Source organism: Microtus pennsylvanicus, chromosome 3 (assembly GCF_037038515.1).
Source record: "Microtus pennsylvanicus isolate mMicPen1 chromosome 3, mMicPen1.hap1, whole genome shotgun sequence".
Lineage (NCBI taxonomy): Eukaryota > Metazoa > Chordata > Mammalia > Rodentia > Cricetidae > Microtus > Microtus pennsylvanicus.
Window position 1 is genome coordinate 16,508,079 of NC_134581.1, and position 12,852 is coordinate 16,520,930.

The following is a 12,852-nucleotide window of genomic DNA, read 5'->3' on the forward strand; positions in this document are numbered from 1 at the left end:
TAAGGGCGTCAATCACTTTCATGAAGTCAGTCTTTTCTCCTTCTTGATTAAGGTGTTCATGTCCTTCCTTTGTGAGGTCGCTGGTTTCTGGTGGCTTCATGTTGCTTTTCAGTTTGTTGGGCGAATTCTTGTCTTGGCGTCTGCCCATCTCTTCTTCCAAATGCTCCCTTATGGATCTTCTTTTACTGGATCAGGTCTCCTTGCCGTCTGCCCATCTCTTCTTCCAAATGCTCCCTTATGGATCTTCTTTTACTGGATCAGGTCTCCTTGCCTACCCAACGCGGCCTCCCCAATGTTGGTTCTCCTGGCGCCGAGAGATCAGGTCTCCGTGCCCAAGGCTGGCTCTCCCCAACGCTGGTTCTCCTGGCGCCTAGAGATCAGGCCTCCGTGCTGGTTGGGCAGCTCACAAACAAAGCGCCTACCCCGCTTTGTGCATGCAGGCCACAGAAACAAAGGAAGTGCAGCCTGCCCGGGAGCCCCGAGGACTCGGACCCAGCGCCCAGACAGGCTGGGCTGGGCGATGCCACACGCTGAAAGAGGGCAGTGGGGCCGAAGTGGGGAGGGCTCTGGACGGAAGCTGGGTGGGCCAGGAAGAAAGAGGCAGCACCCAGGGAGTAGAGGCCCTGCAGAGCGCCCAAGAAGGACAGGGGGCCAAGGAACCCCCGAGCTCCCCGTCCCAGGCTCTCTTTATTTATTCTTTGAGTGAGTGGCTTCTGGGTTGTTTCCAGGTTCTGGCTATTATGAATAATGTTGGCATGAACATAGTTGAGCAAATGTCCTTGTGGTATGAATGTGCATCCTTTGAATATATGCCCAAGAGTGGTATTGCTAGGTCTTGAGGTAGAGTAGTTCCCAATTTTCTGAGAAATTGCCATACTGGTTTCCAAAGTGACTTACAAAGGGAGGGAAAGAAATGAAGGAGAGCAAGGAAAGAGATACCTTGATTGAGCCGTTATAGGATTATGGAGAAATCTGGTGATAGGGAAATTCCCAGGAATCCAAAAGGATTCCTAGCAATAGTGGAGAGGGTGCCTGAATTGGCCTTCCCTGTAATCAGATTGATGACCATCCTAATTGTCATCATAGAACCTTCATCCAGTACCTGATGGAAGCAAATGCAGAGATCCACAGCTAAGCACTAGGCTAAGCTCCCAGAGTCCAGTCAAAGAAAGGAAGGAGGGATTATACAAGCAAAGGGGTTAAGATCATGATGGGGAAACCCACAGAGACAACTGACTCAAGCTAGCAGGAGTTCACAGACTCTGGACTGACAGTTGGGGAACCTGCATAGGACCAAACTAGGTCCTCTGAATGTGGGTGATAGTTCTGTGTCTTGGGCAGTTCGTGGGGCCATCGGCAGTGGGACCAGAATTTATCCACAGTGTAGTAGTAGGCTGCTTGTTTGTTCCCAGCTGCTCAGACCCAAAATAGCCACACAGAAACTATATTATTTGCAATACTGTTTGACCAATATCTCTTTTTAGAATCCAATTGTATTTTTTAATTTTTTATTGAGAAAAAAAAAGTTTCCGCCTCCTCCCACCCTTCTCCCCCTTTCCCCACTCCTCTCCCCCTCCCTCTCCATTCGAAAGAGCAGTCAGGGTTCCCTGCCCTGTGGAAAGTCCAAGGTCCTCCCCCCTCTGTCCATGTCTAGGAAGGTGAACATCCAAACTGGCTAGGCTCCCACAAAGCCAGAACATGAAGTAGGATCAAAACCCCGTGCCATTGTAAAATAAATTGACCAATATCTTAAGCGTATTTCTGGCTAACTCATATCTTAAGTTAACCCATCTCCATTAATCTGTGTATTTCTCCAAGGCTGTGGTTTACTGGGCAAGATTCTGGTGTCTGTTTCTGGCAAGGCTACAATACTTCTCTTGACCCTGTGTTCTTTCTCCCAGCATTCAGTTTAGTTTTCCCGCCTAGTTCTACTCTGCCCTATCAATGGGCCAAAGCAGTTTCTTTATTAACCAGTGGTATTCACAGCATAACAAAGAGGAATCCCACATCACCTCAGTCCATGGATTGACCTTTTTGGAACCCATTCCCTATGTAAGGATACCTTACTCAGCCTTGATACAGCGGGGAGGAGCTTGGTCATAACTCAACTTGATATGCCAGATTTTGTTGACTCCCATGGGAGGAGGCCTTACCTTTTCTGAAGTTAGATGGGGGAACAGTGTAGAGGGGTCAATATGAGGGGAGGGAGGGGGAACTGTGATTGGTATGTAAAATGAAAAAACCTTTTAAATAAAAAATTTTTAAAAGAGGAAATAAGTAAATAAAGAAAGAATTCCAATGTTGAAATTTACATAGGATTTTGTGGAACAATGCCTAGAAAACTAGTTTGAATAGTGATCCTAGTGTGATTACAGGAGGGCAAGTTTTGGTGCTGTAATTTCTCTTTAATGATTTTGAACTTTTAATCAGTTGAAATGCATTTCTGTACAATGTAGACTTTGATAAAAGTTTGCTTAATGGTCTAGTAACATTAAAAACAACAGCAACAAAAAGAAACATTTTAAAAGCAAACTAAAAATATGGCAACTTATAGTTTCTCATAGGAAAATTCTCATATAGCCTATTTAAATAACTTATTTACCAAATCAAACATGCTTTTCAGCACAAGCAGTACAATTCCAAAAGGCACCTTGCACACTCTAGGACACTGACAGTCAGGTCATGCTCTCACACAAATGGACAACAGTGAAGTGCAAATGTGTGGTGGAAACTCAGTGCATGTTCATTAGTTGGGAAGCTTTTTCTATAGGCTCATAACCTGCTATGAGAAGATCCCAAATCTTTCTCTTGCTGAGGAAAGCACATCTAACATTTGGATAGCATTTCTGCATAGATTTTGTTATAGAAACAGAAAATCACGTCCTCCCCCCTTTCATTTTCTACTAACCTTTTCCTAGTAGGACCAGATCTTGGGGGATATTATTTCTTATCTAAAGTCTGATAAATTATGAGCTGGAGATATATATCAGTGGTTAAAAGCACTGGCTACTTTTCCTGAAGACTAGGTTAGATTCCCAACAGTTAAATCATGTCTAACTCCGGTTCCAAAGGATGCAATGCTGCCTTCTGGCTTCTGAAGGCACTGTGCACCCACAGTGCACAAGCATACATGCAGGCAAAACACCCATACACATAAATTATCTTAAAAGTATCTAATTAGTTCTTTGATGAATTTTAATTATTAGCAATCTTTTAATTATTATTAATTATTTATTTAATTTTATTGCTTATTATTGGTCCATTTAGGTTCTTAGTTGTTTGTCTTTTGGTAGACCCTATGTTTGTAGCTATTTATCCATTTCTGTTATATTTTCCAGTATAGTAGGATATAAGTTTGCTATATAGTCCCTAACTATCCTTTGGATTTTAGGGGTATATGTTGTAATATCTCCCATTTCATTTGTAATTTTATTCTTTTAGTTATTTTGACCAAGGGCTATCAGTTTTTTATCTTTTTAAAAACCAATTATTTCATTAATATTTTATATCATCGTTTTAGTCCTAATTTCATTAATTTCTCCCATAACCTTGATTTTTTTTCTTTCTTTTGGTTTTTGGTTTGGCTTATTTTTGATGTTTTAGATATCTGTGGGTGTTTGAGTACCCATAATGCTAAAATTCCCTTTTAGAACCTGCTTTAGCTGTATCCCATAGATTCTGGGACATTGTGGATTCTATACATTTAAATTTTTCATCTTTGATTTTTTTAATGACTTACTATTCATTCAATTGTGTAACTTTAATTACGTGTGTGTGTGTGTGTGTGTGTGTGTGTGTTGTGCATGTGAGTATACTGCCCTTAGAAGGCAGAAAGGGGTGTCAGATACTCTAGAACTGTAGTTACAGGCTCCTGTGATATGTATAATGTTGGATGTTGGGAACTAAGTTCCTGTCCTTGAACAGCAGGAACTTTTAACAACTACCAGAGTTATTTTTAAATTGTTGTATGCTTTCATATTTTCTGTATTTTTCCTTGTTGTTGATTTCTAGTTTTTATATATTATGATCTGTTAAGATACACAGAATTATTTTAGTGTTTTTGAGTTTAGTATTTGCTTTATGGCCTGAAACATCTGTTTTGAAGGAAGTTTCAGGTTTCTGGTTGTTTTTATGATTGGATGGGATAGTTTGTTAATGTTTGTTAAGTCCATTTGGTCTATAGAATAGACCTAAATCAAAACTTTTTTTCTTGGATCACTTTATCAGTGAGAGTGGATAATGAATCTATTTTTATATTGATGCTCATCTATTTCCTTTTCTTTTTTAATGTCTGGTTAGTTGTGTTTTCTAAAAAAATAACTCATTTATTTATTTTTAATTTTAAAAAATTATCTTAAAAATTATTTTTAAGTTTTTTTATTCTTCTCTCATACAATTACATCCCAATTACCATTCTTACTCCCTTCACTCCTTTGGCTGTTGTCTCTTGGAGGTCCAACTGTTTCTTTATATCCAAGAGTTTTTCTTTTATAAAACTAGGTGCAGTTTTGTTTCATGCACATGTATTTAGAATTTTTATATGATCAATATAAATAATCTGTGATCACTATGTAGTGACTTTCTTTGTCTCAGTTATCTAAGTTTTGCTTGAAACATGCTTCAAAGGATGCAAGGATCAATTACTGCTTGCTTTCAGATTCCATTTTCTTGGAATATAATTTTCTATCCTTTTACCCTGGCTTGGCAGGTGAAATCAGTATCTTGACAGACACAGTTGGTTTTTGTGTTTTAATCTATTTGGTAAGCTTGTGTCTTTTAGTTGGAGAATTAACACCATTTCCATTCAAGGTTATTGTTGAAAGATGTGTATTAATTCTTGTTAGTTTATTTTCTTCCAATTGTTTTAAATATTCCATGTTCTTTCCCCTCCCTTATTTCTATAATAAGTTTGGATAATTTATTGAGTTATTAGTGTTTGATACTTTTCTAATTACATTTGCTTCTCTAAATATCCCTTTGAGGTGTATTTTTTCTTGTGCTTTTGTGACTGTATATCTATGTCTTTTCTATGTGTGGGATCTTTTAAGTATTTCCCCCGGTACTGACTTAGTTTTTTTTTTTTTTGAACCCTGTAGTTTTGTACTGTCTTTACAAGTTAACTAGATGCTGTCATCTAGATTGGCAGTTATTTGCTTGTAGAACCTGAAAAAAAAAATCCATACCATCTTAGCCTTTAAAATTTCTGTTGAGAAGTTGGCTGTTTTTCTGATGGGCTTGTCTTTATGAACCTTGATTCTTCTTCAGAGGGGCCTCAATAATCTTTGTTTTGTACTCTGGGAAATTTAAGTATTTTGTGAAATGGAGTCTTTTATTTTTACTTATTATTATTGTTGGTGTTATTATCGGGTTTTCCAGAGAGTGCTTCTCTATGTAACCCTGCCTGTCCTAGAACTCTCTTTGTAGACCAGGCTGGTCTCAAACTGTCACAGAGATCTGCCTGCCTCTGCCTTCGGGGTGTTGAGATTAAAGGAGAGCACATGGAGTCCTTTTTTTATGGCATATACATTTTTAAGTTTTACATCCCTTCTGTACCTACTATAGATTCTTCTCTTTACCAAGATCAGAGAATTTTCTGTTTATTCTACTAAATGTGTTTTCTGTGCCTACTAATCTTAAGTTTGGTCTATTCTTCTTGTCCAAACACATTTTCTGTCCATAATTTCCTGTTTTTTCCTTTGTCTACATCAGTTACTTTTGTTGCTATGACCAAATACTTGACAAGAATCAATTTAAGGAATGAAGGATTTATTTTGATGTGTAGTTTAAGAAGAGATACTATCATCGTGGTGGGAACTATTTAGTTGCAGGAATATGAGGTGGTTGGTCACATCTTTTTTCAACCGTCAGAAAATAGAGAAAAGGATATGTATTGAGCTGGACTATAAAACCTCAAGTCCTGCTTCCAGTGTCTGACTTCCTCCTTTATCGTCTAAAGAGTCCCCAACCTTCAGAAACAGCCACCAGCTAAAGACCATGTGTATAAATACATGAGCTTGTGGGAGACATTTCACATAGAAATTATATCACCGTTTGGATGTTATAATTCATCAACCATAAGACCTACTATCTTTCTTCTTAATCTATTTGAAGATTTCAACTGAGTTGTGTTTTTTTTAACAGAAGAAAAAGCTTAGAGATTTATTTTTAATTTTATGTGCACAAGAGCATCATGGAAGAAATGAATAACCAAAGCAGCAGTGAGATTTGAGAGCTCATTACACTGTTTTAATAGGGGAACAGAAGGGGCAGAGAGATACTTCTGGAAGAATAAGTGGCTTTTTAGAGGAGCATGGGGTGGGGGAAGAAACATGTATGGAAGCACAAATGACATCTGAAAGGTAAATAGGCTTTGAGAAGGACAGTAGGGAGATATGACAGTTTGCAAAAATGTTTATCTTGTGTATTGTGTCAATCTTGCCTGGTCTCTTATGTTACATCAAGAGGAAATTTGTGATTTTTTTTAAAAGGATCTAAATTAACATAGTTAAGAGAAAACGTCTTCCTGCACTGGTTGAGTCTCAGATGTCTACATCTCTAAACAATCTTTATGCCCCTATGGCACAGCTGGCCCTTTTTTGGTATTAAGATCCCTTTAATGGATTGTATTGTTTTGCCAGAGAGAGGTTTTTAAATGTAGGTGCTAACAAGGAACTAATTCTGAGCAACATTTTTGCACCCCTAAAACAACTTATTTTTCATTAAAAGGTTGAGGTTTTCTTTGTTTCTTTTAAAACAATCATTGTATATCAAAACTGCTTTTAGTATTATAATTTTATATTTTATATAACTTGTGGAATTATATAAATGTAATATAGCAAATTTATTGAGAAGGTATAGTGGGTAAAAGAACTTGTTATATAAACAGGAGGACCTGAGTTCAAACTATCCAGAATCTATGTAAAATCTGTAAATACAGCATCAGCATCTGTATATAATTCCTTTGCCTCTCTAGGAAGATTAGCGGTGAAGACAGAAGAATCACTGGATGCTTGTGGGTCAGCTAGCACATGACTAATGCATGACACGTGCTAGTTAGGGTTTTTCTAAAGGAACAGAATTGATGCAATGAAAAAAAATATGTGTGGTTTATTAGAGTGGCTTACAATCTGTGGTCCAGCAATGACTACTGTGGGAAAGGAAAATAATGTTGTAGTTGTTCAGTATGTAAAAGGGCAGTGGTGGCACACACGTTGAATCCCAGCACTTGGGAGGCAGAAGCAGACAGATGTGTGAGTTTGAGGCAAGCCTGTTCTATCTAGTGAGTTCCAGTACAGCCAGGGCTACTCACAGAAACCCTGTCTCAGAAAAAGAAAACAAACAAAAAAAATAGACTAAATATTCATCGTTCCCAATCTGGTGCTGGAGTCCTAGGGAATTTCTAGAGACTCTGTGTTGTAATCATCAAGAAGTAGATTCTGATACAAGCAAAAGAATGCCAAAGCAACAAGGTAGATAAACTTGGGAGCAAGAGTGAGGATAAATGGCTAAAAATCAAGATTCCCTCCTTCAATGCCCTTCTATGTGGTTGCCACAAGAATGAGTTGCCCAGATTTTTTTCCCTTCTCAAATGATCCAGTCAAGAAAATCTTTCACATGCTTGCCCAAGTACTTGGGTTTTTCGTTGATTAATGAGATAGTCAAGTTAGCAACCAAGATTAGCCATCACATGGCCAGAAAACAGAAAAGACACCTTGTATCAAACATGGGAGGGATGGTTGGGAACTGACACCCAGATCTTCTCATCTTCACATGTGCACCAAGGCACTCACATGCTGCATTCACAGGCATGAATGCACATGTAGAGACATACACATATACACAATGGATATACACACGCCCAAATTTTATATATATAAATTTGTTGGGGACCAGCCCCAACAAAAATACCTCTTACCAGGGTAGAGACATGGGGATTTATTTATTTGTTTGTTTGTTTGTTTATTTTAGTGTTCTGACAATGTTTATGAGAGTTCCATTCTCATCAGCATTTACTCTTGTCCACCTTCCAAATTTTAGCCATTGTAATATGTATATAGAGGTATTTCATTATTTTTTTCCATTCAAAAATTTACACTTTCTCCCCTCCTCCCATTCCCCTCCCACTCCCATACTCACTCTCCTCTCTCCCCCTCCCTCCTTAAGAGAGGGCAAGGTACCCTGCCCTGTAGGAAGTCCAAGGCCCTCCTCCCTCCATCCAGTCCTAGGAAGGTGTGCATCCAAATAGACTAGGGTCTCAAAAAGCCAGCACATGCAGTAGAAATAGGTCCCAGTGCTATTATCAATGGCTTCTCAGTCCGCCCAACATGGGGATTTAGAAATATTAATAAAGAATACGAAGACGCAAAAACTAATAAGACAGAAAACAGAAAAGTTTTGGGAGTTCCAGTGAGTACTGAAATCGCCTGCATTTGATTTCCAATTGCTTAAAACAACCTTGACACCAAAAGACATCCTTTTATAGCCAAGAACAAAAGGCTGTTTGGAGCCATTTGTCCCTTGACAGCATCTACAACTGAATCCATCCTGATCTATGTGCACTTTCACCTCTTTAGGCTGAGATGTATTATGTCTCTGTTGCCTGTGTCTGATAACAGTTTTGCTTAAATGAAAGTCATGGTACAGCTTCTGTGTATTTCCGTACTATTACATTTCCACTTAGTTTGTAGAGGGTCCTCAATATCTGGGCCAAATGTGAGATTAAAAAGCCCACCAGTAGTACAGTAGCCTCACAAGATCCTATACTGGTTTGACTATGTGTGGAAGAAGGAAAAGTTATACTTTGTCTGTTATTTCCTGTGGAAATATGTGGATCTTACTCAGCCAGACAAAACCCCCAAATTTTACCAACAAGCTAGGTCCTTTGGTACTTCTTTAGATTCATGGACCATCTCTTCTCAGGTGAGCTAGAAAGCTTCCCAAACCAGACTTATATTTGGAGGGAAAGGTTTATGTATCATTAGTGTAATGAGACATTTGAGTAGTTGGTGGTTTGTTCCATGGTACTTGATTAAATGTCACTATCCCATAGCATATTTTGAGTTGTGCAAATTCCCTGGGTCACACAGTAGTTCACTGAAGGCTATCTGTTAGGCTTGTCCTTTTTTCTATAACGATTTACTACTGCTGTGGGGGGGCAGCCTGCAGCAACACAGAGCTTTGATAGGAATCCATGGAATCCAGGAGGCTAAACTTTTCTAGCTGAGGTAGGTTAGGGAAAAAGACACTCACAAACTCTCTTGATGGTTTCCTTATTTATTCTCCCTTTCTATATTTTCTTTCTCTTTATTTCCTCCCCCCTTCTCTCTTGTGTTTTTCCATAACTTTTATATACCTACAGAATCTTTCAGGCAGTATAAGAGTCAAAATAGTTGCATTCCATTTTTCAAGTAAATGATTTTAAGTAAAAACATGTTTTCTATCTCCCTCACATGATTAAACATTTTATGTATTACAGGTGAAAAACAAATTATCCCAAGAACCCATATATATTCATATCCAAGCAACTTGTTACAGTTTAAACATGTGGGCAGTAAGGTGTTCTTGTCAGATTTTTTACTGTCAGGCAGCATTTTGCAGTTACAAAGAAAGGGCCAGTTACTTTATTACTTATCTTGAAAGGTAATGCTATAAGGAATCTTAAAGGAATTACAAACCTAAACTTTTATATAGGAAAAAGAATCAGCTCTACTTAAATCTTTAGGGTACACATCCATTCATTAATAGTTTCTTTTGTATCAGGAGATTGGGAGCAAAATGGTTATTTAATCATCACCTTTGGTAATCAACCAAACCTAGCAAGGAGAGTATGTCAGCCAGTAATAATTGGGCTGCTTTGTTCTTGTTCCCTGACCTTAAAGGGTTTCACATTTGTAGTATGGAGGTCACTTGTTTGTTCCTGGCCACTCAGACCCAAAATAATCACACAGAAACTACATTATTTAATACACTGCTTTGTCAATGATTCTAGCATATTCCTAGCAAGCACTTACATATTAAATTAACCCATTTCTATTATTTTATATTTTACCACGAGGCTTGTGACCTACTGACAATGTTCCAACTGGTGGACTATGGCGTCTTACCACTTCGTTCTCTTTCTTCCAGCATTCAGTTTGGTTTTTCACGCCTAACTCTGTTCTGCCCTGGTATAGGTCCAAGGCAGTTTCTTTATTCATTAAACAATAAAAGCAACACATAGACAGAAGGACCTTCAACACCACACATTCAACTATGTGCCTTTCTAAAACTTTAGGTTATCTCCTGGAGTTTTTCACCTCAAAGTTATTTAACAAAGACATCTTAGTATAACTTCATTACTTTCAAAACATTGTTTCAGCTGTGTTGTACTCCAGGACCTGTGAACACATTTCCCAACATTAAGGTTAAAAGAATTTAAACTAGCTGGGCTACTGGGACTCAATTGTTTGTCATTAATTTGAGCTACAATCCTTGCAGCCCTTAGGTGAGACTCACAGACCCTGGATGTGAAACATAATCTTGTATTTATTTTTATTCATCAAAACTCTATATAAGCTATCATCATTATTATCAAATTAGATAGTACGTCTTAGGGAGAGGTCATCTTCTTGACAGTCTGCAGGTAAAAATGCCCAGTAGAACAGGCTGTTTGCAAGAGATAAACACACTATCTATTACAGGCAGTGGAGATCCCCCCATGTCCACTCACACCATGCTGGGATACCAGAGAAAGAGAGCTGCAACAAAACGGCACAGGAGAAGTGAAAGGCATTCCTGGGTCTTTAGTCCTGTGTTCTTGCCTAAACGAGATTGACCCAGCAGAGGATTCTCTTCTGCTGGGCTGACACCTGGAACTTCAGCTGCAACTCACTGCTCCTCTGGCATGGCCCATGGCAATTTACCCAGGGTCTTTTGGACTTTCTCTGCTTTATTTTTGTTGTTAAAATCACCAAAAGCTTAATTTAGAAGTTTATTTGCAAAGTTTGACTCAGTGAGTAAGAGAGCTTGCTAAATGAATGAAAATTCGAGGTCAAATCCCCAGAATCCAGTAAAAATCTCAGTGTGGTTCTGTGAGTCTGTCATCCAAGTGCTGTGGCAGTCAGAGGTAGGAGGATTGTTTGGGTTTTCTGACGGCTAGCCTAGCTACAGGTTCAGTAAGAGGCCCTGTTTCAAAGGAATAAGGTAGAGAGCGAAAGCAGGACCCTTCACACTGTCCTTAAGCCTCCATCTACTTTTGGACACCCTAATATACATACATGTGGTAATACACTGTGCACTTAGAACACACATACTCATGCACAGTAAATGGAAAACATTGCCAACCCTAAAATGGCTCCCTTAATTAAGATATCTACTTCCCTGCACCCATATCCACCCTTCTTCCATCCCAACCATCCCATTCCCCCAAGCTCACCCCATTCTCCCCTTCTCCCTTCTCTCTCCCCCTCTCCCCTTACTCCCATCCATCCCCCACTCCCAAGCTCCCAATTTTTGCCTGGCAATTCTTGTCTACTTCCAATATCCAGGAGGATAACTATATGCTTTTCTTTGGATTCACCTTCTTATTTAGTTTCTCTAGGATCACGAATTATAGGGTCGATGTCCTTTATTTATGGCTAGAATCCACTTATGAGTGAGTACATACCATATTCATCTTTTTGTGTCTGGGTTACCTCACTCAGGATAGTGTTTTCTATTTCTATCCATTTGCATGCAAAAGTCAAGATGTCATTTTTACCACTGAGTAGTACTCTAATGTGTATATATTCCACACTTTCTTTATCCATTCTTCCATTGAGGGGCATCTAGGTTGTTTCCAGATTCTGGCTATTACAAATAATGCTGCTGTGAACATAGTTGAACAAATGCTTTTGTAGTATGATAGGGCATTTCTTGGGTATATTCCCAAGAGTGGTATTGCTGGATCCTGGGGTAGGTTGATCCCGAATTTCCTGAGAAACCGCCACACTGATTTCCATGTGGTTGCACAAGTTTGCATTTCCACCAGCAATGAATGAGTGTTCCCCTTATTCCACATCCTTTCCAGCAAAGGCTATCATTGGTGTTTTTGATTTTAGCCATTCTGACAGGTGTAAGATGGTATCTCAAAGTTGTTTTGATTTGCATTTCCCTGATAGCTAAGGAGGTTGAGCATGACCTTAAGTGTCTTTTGGCCATTTGAACTTCATCTGTTGAGAATTCTCTGTTCAGTACAGTGCCCCATTTTTAAATTGGGTTAATTAGCATTTTAAAGTCTAGTTTCTTGAGTTCTTTATATATTTTGGAGATCAGATCTTTGTCTGATGCGGGGTTGGTGAAGATCTTCTCCCAATCAGTAGGTTGCCTTTTTGTCTTAATGACAGTGTCCTTTGCTTTACAGAAGCTTCTCAGTTTCAGGAGGTCCCATTTATTCATTGTTGCTCTTATTGTCTGTGCTACTGGGGTTCTACATAGGAAGTGGTCTCCTGTGCCTATGTTTTGTAGACTACTTCCCACTTTCTTTTCTACCAGGTTCAGTGTGGTCAGATTAATTTTGAGGTCTTTAATCCATTTAGACTTGAGTTTTGTGCGTGGTGATAGATACGCATCTATTTTCATTCTTCTATAGGTTGACATACTTAGTATAATAGTTCCCATGAGTGACACAGTGAGACATTATAAAACTACATAAACATTTTGGGCCTGTGATTTTCTAATCTATGCCCACCCTAAAATTTGCTTTATTAATTTTTTTTGGTATTCTGCTGACTATGCCATTGTTAGCAAAACCAGAATGCTCCAAAACCCTTGCCTTACTTCCCCTTCCCTGGGCTGTTATGAAGGGCCCCTCAGCAGGGAGCCGCCCCCTGAACC

General features: G+C 38.8%; 1 protein-coding gene across 5 annotated transcripts in view; it reads left to right on the forward strand.

The window, feature by feature from the left end:
* The window catches only part of Dock3 (dedicator of cytokinesis 3), a 364,288-nt gene that overhangs the window by 109,100 nt on the left and 242,336 nt on the right, over positions 1-12,852 (forward strand). The window lies entirely within an intron of this gene.